General features: G+C 37.9%; 1 long non-coding RNA gene across 3 annotated transcripts; it reads left to right on the forward strand.

The window, feature by feature from the left end:
• Positions 1–460: 460 nt before the first annotated feature.
• On the forward strand, positions 461–3,155 carry LOC149407995 (uncharacterized). 3 transcript variants are annotated; one of them, XR_016297828.1, is made up of 4 exons: positions 461–793; positions 1,967–2,099; positions 2,323–2,666; positions 2,759–3,155. It is a non-coding gene; the product is annotated as an uncharacterized LOC149407995 (long non-coding RNA). The 3 variants fall into 3 exon arrangements; XR_016297822.1 differs by having other exon boundaries at positions 2,323–2,424; XR_016297816.1 differs by lacking the exon at positions 2,323–2,666.
• Positions 3,156–14,956: the final 11,801 nt, after the last annotated feature.

Below are 14,956 nucleotides of genomic sequence, written 5' to 3' on the forward strand. Positions count from 1 at the left end.
CTTGTATACCTTGATATATTTATGACCTCAATTTTTTTTTCTTTTTTTCGTACAAATTCTAATCGATCTTCTTCTACAAAGGCAAACACGTCGACTAAATATTGTTGAAAGAGTCTGCCACTTCTTAGTAGAGTATTCTTTTGATTAGAACCTTGTTGTATTTGGTAGCTGTAACGACTCGAAATTTTAAGATTAATGTTGTAAATTAAGTTCCTTAAAAGGACGAGAAAAGAAAATGGAAATAAATTTTGCTCGGAATTTAATGAACGAGAAAATTATCGGTTCAAATCATTTAAAAGTTTGATCGGTTACGATTTTAGTCACAAAATTTTGTGACAATGTCGTGGTTGTAATGTTTTTGGGCTCATTCAAAAGAAAATGTTGAGATCGGGTCAGTTTGCTAGAGATGAAAATAAGGAAGTATTTATTTGTAACACATGAGAGAAACTTTTACACACTTCTCCTAATTTCTTCTTCTTCCTTCTTTCCGATTTATTTCTTCTTTCTCCTCTTTCTTTCTTTCGCTCGACCGACCTGCACAAGCAGAAAAAAAAAATTCCAAACGAGAATTATCATCATCGACCGTCACCATCCTTACCTCTTCTTCTTCTTCTTCACTTTATTCTCATCTTCTTCATCTTCACTCAGCTTCTCCTCGCGTGCGCCATCAAGCTCCACCACGCGCCTTAGCCGAGAAGAATCACCGCCGCGACCTGCCGTGGACGTCGACCGGGAAACGAACACCGGGAAAGAAGGATACACACTGAGGAAGATTGAATCTCCCGAAAACAAGGTAAAAGAAATCAAACCCGAATTGATTGGTGATTCTAGGGTTTGAAATGCAAATTTGGGATTTTGATTTTCTTGTTTGATTTCGTGGAATTGATGCGTCTTGGTTGTTGTTTGAGATTGGTTTGTGATGATTATCACTCGAAATTGTGAATTGAAATTGTTGTTTGGAGTTTCTCTTGATTTTTGGCCGAATTTCACAAAGACGTTAGGGTTCCTCGTTCATGAAATTGGGGGTTTTAATTTTTGAACGTGGTATGGTGATTCTGAAACTGTTTTGAGGATTCTTGGATTGATTATGCTCGGATTTGTGGTGGTTATTGATTTTGGACGGATTTGTTTGGGATTTTCGGTTTTTTTGACAAGTTGGTGTTGATTTTTGGCGTTGGCTGTGTGAGGTTAAACTCGAAAATCTGATTTTAAATTAGTGATGATTTGAAATTGGTTGTTATGGATTCTGGAATCAGAAATTTTGTGATTCATGATATTTCGGAAATTTTGTTGCGTGTTGACGTGTTTGGTCTCGTTTGTGAGCTTTGTTGTCGAGGGTCTAGACTCGAATAGGGTGGGCTACGCAGAGCCCACAGCGTCTGTTCGAGACGACGAGGACGCGGACCGGGTCGATAATGGCGTTTTAGTTTTGGCTCGGAGACTCGCGAAGCGTCCGTTTAGAATTTAGCGAGTTATTTTATTATTGTTTTGTAATTATGAAGGTTAAAGTTATTTTATACGAATCGTTACGAATTAGTACGTTAGTACGTTTTTTCTTAAGTCGGTTTCGATGTAAGTTGTAAAGAGAAAAAAAAAATGGATTATTCGTTATTATTATTAAGCTCGTTTAAGAATTTTGAGAGTTAAGACTCGATTTTGATTTAATGTTCGATTTCTCGGTTCCTCGAGCTTAGTAATAATAAGTTTGAATATTTTCCTTGGAATCCAGAAAGAAAAGAAAGAGGCTTGCTTATTAGAGTTTACTTCTCGGATTTTTGAGTTTGATCGTGGATTTTCCGTTCGAGTTTACATGTTCTCGTATCGTTTGGATTTTATTCCGAGAACTTGGATTCTTATTGATAGATATGTCTTTGGGTCCTACAATTTTAAATCGTACGTTTGAGTATGAGTATTGTGAATTACTCGTAGAATTCTGATTCAGTATCGGTTTGATTTATCGTGATAGGACATGAGACTGAAAGTCGTTTAGAGGGTTCACGGTGTAAGTGAACGTCTGGATTCACGGTGTTAGTAAGCGTTCGGGTTCACGAAGCGAGTGAACATCTCGTGGACGAGCGGTATAGACGCTTAATCTCGAGGTAGGTTATTATAACCCTTCTCTCCTGATTTTATGGTTTGGCCTCAAGTATATATTATTTTCGAAATGAAAATGGTTGCGAACATGCCACGAAACATAAACCGTTTTTAGAAAAATGTGGCGGAACTTCAACTCGAGATATCCGATTATGAAGTTGAGAATATTTTCGATATTATACATATATCCCGTATTTGCGAAATAAAATATTTTGTATATCCTGATAGAGCCGGAAACGTATATATATGAAGCGGAGAGTGCATCGTATATATAAGGGTGTGGAGAGTGCACAATTCTGATCAGAGGACTGCCACGGGTTATGTTGACAGGTGCTCAAAAAATAGTATGAATTTAAATGGGCTTAGAGGCACATTTGAATTCATTTGCAGTTCTTGCATTTACATTTCTAGCATCAACATTCCGTCATTTACATTTCTGTCATTTACATTCATGCAATTTACATTCTTGCAAGTTATACTTGTACGTGTATGGTGATTTACACGTATAAGAATATTATTATACTTGTACGTGTATGATGATTTACGCGTGACAAGAATATTATTATTATAAAGTAAGTATTATTTTCGAAAATCTTTTTACTCAAACCATTACTATAACACCTACAGGCTCATCTCTATTTCTTCAAATTTTTCTTATAATCAGGAAGTGAGAAGGAAAAGGGTTAGGAAGACCTCGGGGTTAAGTGTGGTCGAGAGTTTGAAGGTTTCGCTTGATAGACTATCAAGTGTTGAAGGTTTGTTTTATTTTCATTTTCTTTATTTTATCGTTGGACATGTAAAGTAAATAACTGAGTATGCACCGTGAGATAGTTATGTAAAGTTTTTTTTTTACTGTTTGATTATATTCTAATCACACTCCACATTTCTCCGGGGCGTGACAGGGTGGTATCAGAGCTCTAGGTTAAGATTCTCTAGGGAATGCATACTCGGTTTACTTTACACTTATAGTGTTAGGAATTCTTGCACACGAGAAGATACTTATGTAAATTCTCGTAGAAATTATTAATAAAATAAAGTTTGACATTTATTATCTATTTGAATTGAAAGCGTTATTTCTTATTTAATGAGATTTATTAAACATTCATTATTCCATAGCCTCTGTATCTAACTGAGTCACGTGCTGGACACCTGAGTTCGGGCGGTGTGCTAAAACATGGTCGATGACTGATATACGCCTGGAAAACTATATCTAAAGTCATATATGTGGAACACATAGGTGAAGGTTGATCACTATGTGGGAGCATTCTACACTTGTGGTAAGTGTACGACTCAGACAGGTCTTGGTGTAGATGTGTCGTTTAAGGACCGTTACGACACACTAACCGAGGCCACTATGATGGTCACAGTGAGACTTGATCTAAATCCTGAAGTGATCATGGACACTGGGTTATGTTACTGAGTTCTTTGACTCATTCGCTAAAAGGCTATTCATGCTAATCACAGCTTATGTCTTGGGAGTTTTCTCAGAGCATAATTCGAGTGGGAAATGATTTACAGATACGGAATCCATCCTTCCTGAAAGAAGGTTAATGTTCTCTCACCTAAGGGTTGATTCCAGAAACGATAGATTGCGCACACTTTCGAAGTAATTAACGTTCGAAAGAATCTTTCGCTGGGGAAACAACAATGCTTAGGGCTGATATGTATCAAGAGAAGTATAACGGAAAAATTGACTTCTCTTGACACGGGTTGAACCTGGAGGATCTTGATCACGAACTGACTATATCAGTGGACACTCGTCACGGTGAGTAAATATAATTCTAGTATAAATGAGAGTTCAGTCTTGGCTTACAAGGGTGGAGTATTTGACCAAGATTAAACGAATCGATGGAAAAAGAGAAAGGATTATTTCGTCTTTTTCATCGGATTTGTTAAGCTTCTATTACTAGGTCCATAGTCCTCGATTCGGCTCTGATAAAGGCGGATACGAACTTTCATATAATAATGTTTATCATAATTAATCTCACTTGCTGTAATTGTGATTGACATCATTAATTCTGGAAAACGAGTATTCGCAGAATTAAATAAATATTTATGTTAGAATTGTTTATTTATTGTTTGATCAAGTAAATAAACAATTATTAATTATTTGTTTATTGTTGGACCAAGTAAATAAATGATTGATTGAGTTTTAAGCAATTGGGCCTTGCACAAAATATGAAAATCGGATTTGGGAATTTCGGCATAGGAGTTGCGCAAATCCCCTTTGGCCGTGTGCCTAAAATTCGACTTTTTCAATATTGGTATTTACCAATATTTTCTCTTTAGTTGTTTAAATGAAAGAGAGAGAATAATATAAGACATTGTCCTATATTCTCTCCTTATTTAAAGGAAAGTATTCAAGAGAATATATGATAATATATTTAAAGGGAAATAATATATTCTCATTTATTTTCTCACTAAATAAAATATTCTATATTTAAATAGAGAATAATATCTCATAGATATTGATCTGATGGATGAGAGAAAAAGTAGGATTCACTTGTTGAGATCCAATGACCTAGATTTAATCCACTAGTGTGAACACAATAAAAAGAAATAAAATATTCTGGAAGATTCCATAAATATCTCATTTTACTACTATAAATAGGGGTTCATGAGAAGGCAAAAATAAGCAATTATTTTGTGAAAATTTCGTGCATCCTAGCCTCCCTTGGCCGTGCATCTGCCTCTCCCTCCCCTCGGAAATTCGTTTCCATTCTTAGTAAAATAAGAGAGAGATCTTGAAACACCTAGTTTCGTGATCTAGTGAGATAAAGACTGTGCCCACTCATCTTTCTTATTCGTTTCGGAGATTACGTTTCGGAAGACTAATGTGTCATCCTCGAGTCCTTCATCAAGACGACGCAAGGAATACGCGATTGGATTAGGAGCGTTCTGTAGCTGAGCCGAAAATCAATGTAAGTACTCGTTTACTCTTATATCGGTTGCTTGACTTATATGTTCTCGTATAAAATTAATTAACGTAAATCTAGATCTTGTCATATAATCAATGAATTAATTAGCTCATGATTAGCGTAATTAATTATTTTTCCGCATTAATATGGTTATATGGGAGAATCATCCCCGACAAGTGGTATCAGAGCTAGTCAATTTACTTAATTAATTGATTTGTTCATGTGATTAAATTTAATATGGTTTGAATGAATTTATATTTTGAAATGAAGTTAATGCAATTCAATATATGATTATGTGAATTGTGATTTGTGGTTAATTGTAGAATTTTTTTATTCTCGATTTTCTAGATTTTTTGTACATCTATTGTTATTATTATTATTGTTGTAATCCGACGACTGACGTTCTTGATCACGGCGATCGGCGAGAGACGGACCCACAACGAGGAGTGATGGAGGGACCATCGGAGAACCACCACGACGGAAGGAAAATCCCGCCGTGAAGGCGGGACAAGAAGAACGCAAGGGACGGCCAAAAGACCGCCCCTGCCTCCGTGCTGCACCACTCGGCCGTGCAGCCCTCCTGGCGCACGGGCCGATGACTCGGGTCGAGTCCCACCGTGGCGGGTGGGCTCGAGGATAGTCCGGGCTTGGGCCCGGATGCCCGGTGGGCCTTAAGGCCCACCGAAATTAAAAAAAAAATTTCCGAAAAAAAAATTAGTTTTTTGAAGTTTTATTTAAATTAATTATATGGACTGGGCCCAAGTAAATATTATTTAAAACATTGAAAAATAAATGATTTTGATATCGATTTGTTTTTCTAAAGCACATTGATTGGGCCTTTATTCAAATAAATTATTTTTTCGAAAAACTAAGAAAAATTAAATATTTTTGATAATGATTTATTTTTCCATTGAGACATATGATTGTGCTCAACCAATATCCATGAACCGATGTGATTGGGTTCATCTCGTTTTAACTTTATAAGAGTCGATTAGGATACGATCAACACAAATCAAACCATGCTTGCTATGCTTGTTTATTTAATTGCTTTGCCATGTTTGTATGCTATAATTTAGATCTTGTATCGTATGTTTATGGTTGTCATGGGCTTTCATTCATTAAAATTGTCTAATTGGATTAGGATAGTTAATTAATGAATGAGTTGAACGGATCGGAGAGCTTTGTCACCAAGCCGATAAGAGGCTAAGCTGAGAGGTACTTAAGAAGACCTAGTGTCTCACCTTCTCTACTGGGAGCTTTTCCGTGAAGGAATACTATTAGGATAATCAAGACTAGAATGTCACAATTTTCCTAATCACTAAGCTATATCGAAACTTATTGTTTTTAACGGTAGCTTAGAATCACTCGAGCTTTTAATATGATTAAGTAAACACGAGTGTATCACCTAGATTAAAGTTAATGCTAGGAAATTACAATACTAAAAGTATATTGAGTCTTAGGCCTCCAACATTGACACAACACCGTGAGGATGAAAGATCCCCTCGTGACCGGCGGTTTTCTAAACATGGTGGTCAGTTCCATTCGGAAGGGCTTTTCTGATTCCAATACCAAGGTTGTGTCTCTGACGATAGGTGGGAGGGTTGATCTCTGCGTGTACTAGTTACGCTAGTGCGTATGGGCTAGATTTCTTTCGCTGAAATGTTGGGTCGACTCATGCATGAACCAACCGGTGGTTGCTCATGTGGCCAACGATTCCTATTAAAATGGTAGTTAGTGAGCATAGTTATGAAGGTACATATACTGTGATTGTTCACTAATTTGAGATGGTTCTCATTTTCACTAGGTGCACTCTGTTACGTCACCAGAGTGAAACGGACTAGGACTATTAGTCGAATTACATTGGAATATAAAAAACTGGGTCTTTTAAATCTTTAGTATTTTTCCCCGTGCTTATGCATTATGTTTTTTATTTCCTAAATTTATATGATGAATGTTTTTTCTTTTCAATAGTAATTTATGTACTTGTATTTTATTAATTTTAGCATGACTTCGAATTATAATCTCTTGAAGTATATTATGGATAACAAAATGAAGTCTGGTGAATGTGCAGTTCTCTATATGAGAAACATGTCGGATTTGATGAATCTAGCTGCCTTTTGGGGCACAAAGATTAATGAGGCAACTCGGGTTGAAATCATTTTGAATTCACTCCCCGATGAATACGCCGACTTTGTCATTTACTTTCGTGGTTTTGGCCCGAATTATAAGATGACGAAGTTTCAAAGCGAACTTCTTTCTTGGCGTGATGGTTTGATAGAGTATGCTTACCATCAGGTGAAACCGAGTTTGGCACCACAGCCTCGTCCACCTTCACCAGAAGATTTACCATTAGAGAATGTTCTCGTAATGGAAAAGTTATCACTTATAGTGATTCCTGATGATGATGACATCAGCCCTGAGTCGTGTGAAGGTAATGTACCGTTCACTCACTTACATGTATTAGAAGCATTATATGCTGGAGATTCTCTGTCGTCCTGGATAATTGATTCGGGGACAACTAATCATGTTTGTACAACCTTACAGGTGTTTGACTCGTGGGAGGAACTGAGGGGAGACGAACTACAGCTTAGAGTGGGGAACGGAGAGTCCGTCACGGTTAAAGCTTTAGGAGTAGTTCGACTCCGATTTGGAAATAAATATTTGATATTAGATTCAGTTTATTTTATTCCTGGGTTCTGTAGAAACCTAATTTCAGTTTCTGAATTACTTAAACAAAAATTTTATTTATCTGTGAATGAGAAAACTATGAGTGTTTCTTTAGATGGAAGATTAATATGTGATGCCTTATTATATAATGGTTTATATGTATTAACTCCTGAAAATAAATGTTCATTTAATGCTGAAATGTTTAAAGTAGCTAAACCCACATCTAATAAGAAAATTAAACTGTCTAGTGATGAACAACCTATTTATGGCACTTAAGATTTGGTCATATAAATATAAAGAGGCTAGAGAGGCTTTCAAGGCTTGGGCCGTCGAAACACCTTCAAGTGGGAACTCTGCCCGTTTGTAAATCCTGTATTGAAGGAAAAATGACCAAGCGATCTTTTGCTGGAAAAGGATTAAGAGCCACCGAACCTCTGCAACTTGTTCATTCTGACGTCTGTGGACCAATGAGTGAAGCTGCGAGAGGCGGTTATGAATATTTCGTCACATTTACTGACGACTATTCTAGATATGGTTTCATTTACCTAATGCAACGAAAATCTGAAACTTTTAGTAAATTTAAAGAATTTCATTCTTGTGTTGAAAACCAATTGGGTAAGACTATTAAGACCTTTCGATCGGATTGGGGAGGCGAGTTCTTAGACACTGAGTTCACCGATTACTTGTTTGAGCATGGGATTGAGTCGCAATTATCGGCTCCTGGTAACCCTCAACAAAATGGGGTTGCTGAAAGGAGAAATAGAACTCTATTAGACATGGTAAGATCCATGATTAGCTACTCTTCACTTTAAACATCTTTCTGGGGTTATGCATGGAAGACTGCCATGTATATCTTAAATCAAGTTCCTTCAAAATCTGTATCTGAAACACCCAAAGTACTATGGAATGGAGCACCTGAAGGTTTGCGTCACTTCCGTATTTGGGGTTGTCCCGCTCATGTCTTGAAAAAGAAATCGAGCAAGCTGGAACCAAGAACAAACGTTTGTTTCTTTGTTGGTTATCCAGAAGAGAAAAAAAGAGGTATATTTTATGATCCTATTGATAGGAAAACATTCGTTTCAACTCATGCTACTTTTCTTGAAGATGATTATGTTAAAAATCATAAACCTCGGAGTACAATTATACTCGAGGAAACTATTAGACCTACCCCGAAGACTAACGTCCAAGGGAATCCATCTCCACCTACAATTGTTGTGAGAGTGGGAGATGAAGAAGAAAACACAAACGTTGGTCCAAGTGCTATACTGCCTCGTCGTAGTGGGAGGGTCTCTAGAGAGGCCGACCGATATCTTGGTTTTGAAGCAAACGTCGTTGCCTTGGATGCGAACGACGATGACCCCGTGTCATTTAATGACGCCATGGTCGACTTGGACAAGGAAAAATGGCTAGAAGCCATGAATCTAGAGATATAGTCTATGCACTCGAACTCAGTCTGGACTCTTGTAGATGCACCCGAACAAATTAGACCGATTGGGTGCAAGTGGGTCTATAAGAGGAAGAAAGGAGTAAATGGACAAGTCGAAACCTTTAAGGCTAGACTTGTGGCTAAGGGTTTTACCCAAAGAGAAGGAATCGACTACGACGAAACCTTCTCTCCTGTAGCCATGTTTAAATCCATCAGAATTCTTCTGGCCATTGCCGCTCATTATGATTATGAGATTTGGCAAATGGACGTAAAGACGGCATTCTTGAATGGTTATCTGGAAGAAGAAATCTATACGGCTCAACCAGACGGATTCATAGAAAAGGGTCAAGAGCACAAGGTTTGAAAATTATTGAAGTCCATTTATGGACTCAAGCAAGCGTTTAGATCCTGGAACCAAAGGTTTGATGAGGTGATCAAAACCTATGGTTTCGAACAAAACCTTTCTGAGCCTTGTGTTGACAAGTAGTCGAAGAAAGTAGTTGTTTTCTTAGTCCTTTATGTAGACGATATCCTCCTTATAGGAAGCGATATGAAAGTAATGTCTGACATAAAGGAGTGGCTGGCAAAGCAATTCCAAATGAAGGATTTGGGGAATGCTGCCTTTGTTCTAGGAATCCAAATCATTCGTGATAGGAAGAACAAACTACTAGCAGTGTCCTAAGACACCGCAAGAAGTGGAGGATATGAGTCGACTTCCATATGCCTCAGCAGTTGGGAGTCTGATGTATGCCATGTTGAGTACTAGACCCGACATATGCTATGCAGTGGGAGTTGTTAGTAGATACTAGTCAAACCCTGGTCAAGAACATTGGATAGCTGTTAAGCATATCCTAAAATATCTTAAGAGAACTAGAGACATGATGCTTGTATACACAAGTAATGACTTGGTGATACAAGGATACACTGACTCTGATTTTCAGGCAGACCGTGACATGTTGAAGTCAACGTCTGGGTCAGTGTTCACTCTCAATGGAGGAGCGATTGTCTGGAGAAGCATTAAGCAATCTAGTATCCCAGACTCTACTATGGAAGCTGAATATATTGCAGCTTCCGAGGCAGCCAAAGAGGCTGTTTGGCTTAAGAATTTCTTAGCCGAACTGGAGGTAGTTCCTAACATGAACGAGCCCGTGCAACTCCACTGTGATAACACTGGAGCCATCGCAAACTCGAAGGAACCTCGCAGCCATAAGAGAGGAAAGCATATAGAACGAAAATACCAACTTATAAGAGAAATAGTTCGAAGATGAGACGTGGCAATCGTGAAGATCTCGACGTTGGACAACATCGCGGATCCAATGACAAATGGACTATCTGAACATGTGTTCATGAAACACGTGGGAGGAATGGGCCTTAGATACCTGCCATATCTTCTCTAGGTCAAAGTGGGAGATTGTTAGGAATTCTTGCCCACGAGAAGATACTTATGTAAATTCTCGTGAAATTATTAATAAAATAAAGTTTGACATTTCTTATCTATTTGGATTGAAAGCGTTATTTCTTATTTAATGAGATTTATTAAACATTCATTATTCCATAGCCTCCGTATCTAACTGAGTCACGTGCTGGGCACCTGAGTTCGGGCGGTGTGCTAAAACATGGTCGATGACTGATATATGCCTGGAAAACTATATCTAAAGTCATATATGTGGAACACATAGGTGAAGGCTGATCACTATGTGGGAGCATTCTACACTTGTGGTAAGTGTACGACTCGGACAGGTCTTGGTGTAGATGTGTCGTTTAAGGACTGTTACGACACACTAACCGAGGCCACTATGATGGTCACATTGAGACTTGATCTAAATCCTGAAGTGATCATGGACACTGGGTTATGTTACTGAGCTCTTTGACTCATTCGCTAAAAGGCTATTCATGCTAATAACAGCTTATGTATTGGGAGTTTTCTCAGAGCATAATTCGAGTGAGAAATGATTTACAGATACGGAATCCATTCTTCCTGAAAGAAGGTTAATGTTCTCTCACCTAAGGGTTGATTCCAGAACCGATAGATTGCGCGCACTTTCGAAGTAAGTAACGTTCGAAAGAATCTTTCGCTGTGGAAGCAACAATGCTTAGGGCTAATATGTATCAAGAGAAGTATAACGGAAAAATTGACTTCTCTTGACACGGGTTGAACCTGGAGGATCTTGATCACGAACTGACTATATCAGTGGACACTCGTCATGATGAGTAAATATAATTCTAGTATAAGGGAGAGTTCAATCTTGGCTTACAAGGTGGATTATTTGACCAAGATTAAACGAATCGATGGAAAAAGAGAAAGGACTATTTCGTCTTTTTCATCGGATTTGTGAAGCTTCTATTACTAGGTCCATAGTCCCCGATTCGGCTCTGATAAAGGCGGATAAGAACTTTCGTATAATAATGTTTATCATTATTAATCTCACTTGCTGTAATTGTGATTGACAGCATTAATTCTGGAAAACGGGTATTCGCAGAATTAAATGAATATTTATGGTAGAATTGTTCATTTATTGTTTGATCAAGTAAATAAACAATTATTAATTATTTGTTTATTGTTGGACCAAGTAAATAAATGATTAATTGAGTTTTAAGCAATTGGGCCTTGCATAAAATATGAAAATCGGATTTGGGAATTTCGGCATAGGAGTTGCGCAAACCCCCCTTGGCCGTGTGCCTAAAATTCGACTTTTTCAATATTGGTATTTACCAATATTTTCTCTTTAGTTGTTTAAATAAAGGAGAGAGAATAATATAAGACATTGTCCTATATTCTCTCCTTATTTAAAGGAAAGTATTTAGGAGAATATATGAGAATATATTTAAAGGGAAATAATATATTCTCCTTTATTATCTCACTAAATAAAATATTCTCTATTTAAATAGAGAATAATATTCCATAGATATTGATCTGATGGATGAGAGAAAAAATAGGATTCACTTGTTGAGATCCAATGGCCTAGATTTAATCCACTAGTGTGAACACAATAAAAGGAAATAAAATATTCTGGAAGATTCCATGAATATCTCATTTTACTACTATAAATAGGGGTTCATGAGAAGGCAAAAATAAGCAATTATTTTGCGAAAATTTCGTGCATCCTAGCCTCCCTTGGCCGTGCATCTGCCTCTCACTCCCCTCGGAAATTCGTTTCCATTCTTAGTAAAATAAGAGAGAGATCTTGAAACACCTAGTTTCGTGATCTAGTGAGATAAAGACTGTGCCCACTCATCTTTCTTATTCGTCTCGGAGATTACGTTTCGGAAGACTAAGGTGTCATCCTCGAGTCCTTCATCAAGACGACGCAAGGAGTACGCGATTGGATTAGGAGCGTTCTGTAGCTCAGGCGAAAATCAATGTAAGTACTCGTTTACTCTTATATCGGTTGCTTGACTTATATACTCTCGTATAAAGTTAATTAACGTAAATCTAGATATTGTCATATAATCAATGAATTAATTAGCTCATGATTAGCGTAATTAATTACTTTTCCGCATTAATATGGTTATATGGGGGAATCATCCCCGATATATAGTCCATCGATAGTAGTTTTAGAAGGTCGCCTGATGCGAGTCCTTCTAATGTTCCTTTGTTACAAGGATTTTTATATCCACTTGAGCTTCTTGAGTATGGCCGAGTAATGAATCGTTTTTTCAGAAAGTGACAACACGTGTTTAGGATGAAGCGCGTGGTATTACATCTAGAATTCGATGACTTTGAAAGTTCTGGGACATTTATGTTCACGCATTAAGGATATATGGTTCTGGGAATTGCAGATTTGTAATGCAGTTGGATATAATAAGAACTCCGCTAGAGTATTGTGTAGCGTTCATGATAGCTAAGCTGGAAAATCGTGCTAGTGTAACGTGAGGACCGATCACGAAAATGTACGATTCTCATGACGTGAGAACAAATAGAGGGATTGTTCTACGAACAATGATTTCAGGATGAAAGTTTGTGGACCTCGATAGAGGAAGATGATAGCGTCTCAATAAGAGACAAGGCTACGATTGGGTACGTTTTGCACTTTCACTATTGAAACAAAGCATATGGAGTGCATAAGGTTTGATGATAGTTTGGGGGCTTTTGTTTTAAGATAGCCAAGCATATGAACAAAGATGAGCTGGACATCGAAAGTTTTGTAGGATATGACCTAGAAATATTGATTGAATCAGAAAATACGATGTACGTGAAAGGTAATGTTCTGACATAGATTGGTTGTCAAAGTATAGAGTTCAGCTAGATTTCCATTGGCAAAGAGTGACGCTACGTATGGAATATAGGGAGATAGTTCCTTATCAGGGAGGCCAAGACCAGGGGACGCAGAATTGTATCATGAAGTCCTATGTTGGAGGACGAAGAAAGTTTTCATGCTAGGCACTTCTTCGGCATCAGAAGCCGACGTAGAAGACGCTAATACCTGATTAGTTATTTCTGTTGTGTTTGAATTTCCCAACGTTTTCCAGGAGAGTTGACTAGTCTACTACTTGATCGGGAGATAGAGTTATGTATTGATCTTATCCCAGGTACCTTGCCGATCTCTATTCCGCCGTACAGGATGGCCCTGCGGAATTTCAAGAGTTACGCAAACAGCTTGACGAATTGACAAGCAAGAGATACATTCGGAATAGCACGTCCTCATGGGAAGCAACTGTGTTGTTGCGAAGAGACATGATGTGAGTTTAAGGTTGTGCACCGACTATAGGAAGCTAAATGCAGTGACGATCAAGAATAAGTACCCATTACCAAGGATTGATGAGTTGTTCGATCAATTGGGTGGATCTCGATTCTTCTCTAAGATATGTCTGAGATCCGGGTATCATCAGCTGAAGGTTCTTGAAGAGGATATTCCCAAGACGATTTTCAGAACTCGTTATGGTCATTTTGAATTTCTGGTAATGCCTTTTGGATTAACGAGCGCTCCTGCAGCTTTTATGGACATAATGAATCGGGTTTTTCGGCCATTCCTGGATCAATTTGTCATTGTTTTCATTGATGACATTTTGATTTATTCAAAGGATGCGCAAGAGCATGAGCAACATCTTATAACCGTTTTACAGACTCTTTAGGAGCATCAGTTGTATGCCAAGAAAAAGAAGTGTGATTTTTGGTTAACAGAAGTTAAGTTTCTTGTGCATGTAATAACTGAAGATGGAATATCTGTAGACCCTTCTAAGATAGAAGCAGTTTTAAGATGGGAGCCACCAAGGAACGTTGGAGAGATTAGAAGTTTTTCGGGGATTGGTTGGATATTATAGAAAGTTTGTGAAAGACTTCTCGTGGATAGCAGCACCGATGACCCGACTCACAAAGAAGAATGTTCGGTTTGAGTAGGATCACCAGTGTGAGAATGTTTTCCAAAGGCTGAAAGTTTGCTTAACTAGTGCACCAATCCTCACTATCCCGAAAATGGGCGAGCCGTATGAGGTCTACTCAGATGCTTCTAAAGAAGGTGTGGGGTGCGTTTTGATGCAAAATGGACGCGTAGTTGCTTGTGGTTCTCATCAATTGAAGCCTCACGAGAAGAACTACCCAACTCATGATCTGGAATTAGCAGCCATCATCTTTGCGTTGAAGATATGGTGATGCTATCTTTACGGGGTAAGATTTCAAATCTTTTCTGATGATAAGAGTTTGAAATATCTCTTCACCCAGAGATATCTGAACCCGAGACAACGTCAATGGATCGAGTATATGGAGGATTACGATTTTACTCTTGAGTATCATTCTGGAAAGGCTAATGTTGTAGCTGATGCGCTAAGCATTCAATGAGCAGGTGTTCTAGTCTCATTAGCTTTACTCGATTGAAAGAGAGATATGGTAATTGGAGATTATGATCTCAAGCTT

The sequence above is a fragment of the Urtica dioica genome, chromosome 1 (genome assembly GCF_054948205.1).
Source record: "Urtica dioica subsp. dioica isolate 48M chromosome 1, U.dioica_male_clone48M_v1_H2, whole genome shotgun sequence".
In the NCBI taxonomy this organism is placed as follows: domain Eukaryota; kingdom Viridiplantae; phylum Streptophyta; class Magnoliopsida; order Rosales; family Urticaceae; genus Urtica; species Urtica dioica.